We start from the raw sequence: 353 nt of genomic DNA on the forward strand, positions 1-353 counted from the left end.
AGCTGTATGTTCTGTTCTCCCTTTACAACAGCAGAGGGTTTGAGATGTTTCAATCACATTACATAAACTTGCATTCCTCCCCTAACACAAAACATTCACTCTTGCCACAGGAGACAAACACTTCTTGTGCTGCTGCCAGCCAATGATTTCAGCCTCAAATCCAGAGTACACAGAACGTGTGTGTGCAAGGAGAACAGCCCACTGCACTACAGTGATAACAACTCCAAAGGAAACCATGGCACATTCCCTTGAGCATCCCTGTTGAGTTTCTTTGACATGGTCATGAAAGAATAGGCAGAGCCAGAAGTTTGGAGACACTGGAAAGTCAAGACTTATTTAGACTACCACCAAAG

This window comes from Pithys albifrons, chromosome 1, assembly GCF_047495875.1.
Source record: "Pithys albifrons albifrons isolate INPA30051 chromosome 1, PitAlb_v1, whole genome shotgun sequence".
NCBI classification, from domain to species: domain Eukaryota; kingdom Metazoa; phylum Chordata; class Aves; order Passeriformes; family Thamnophilidae; genus Pithys; species Pithys albifrons.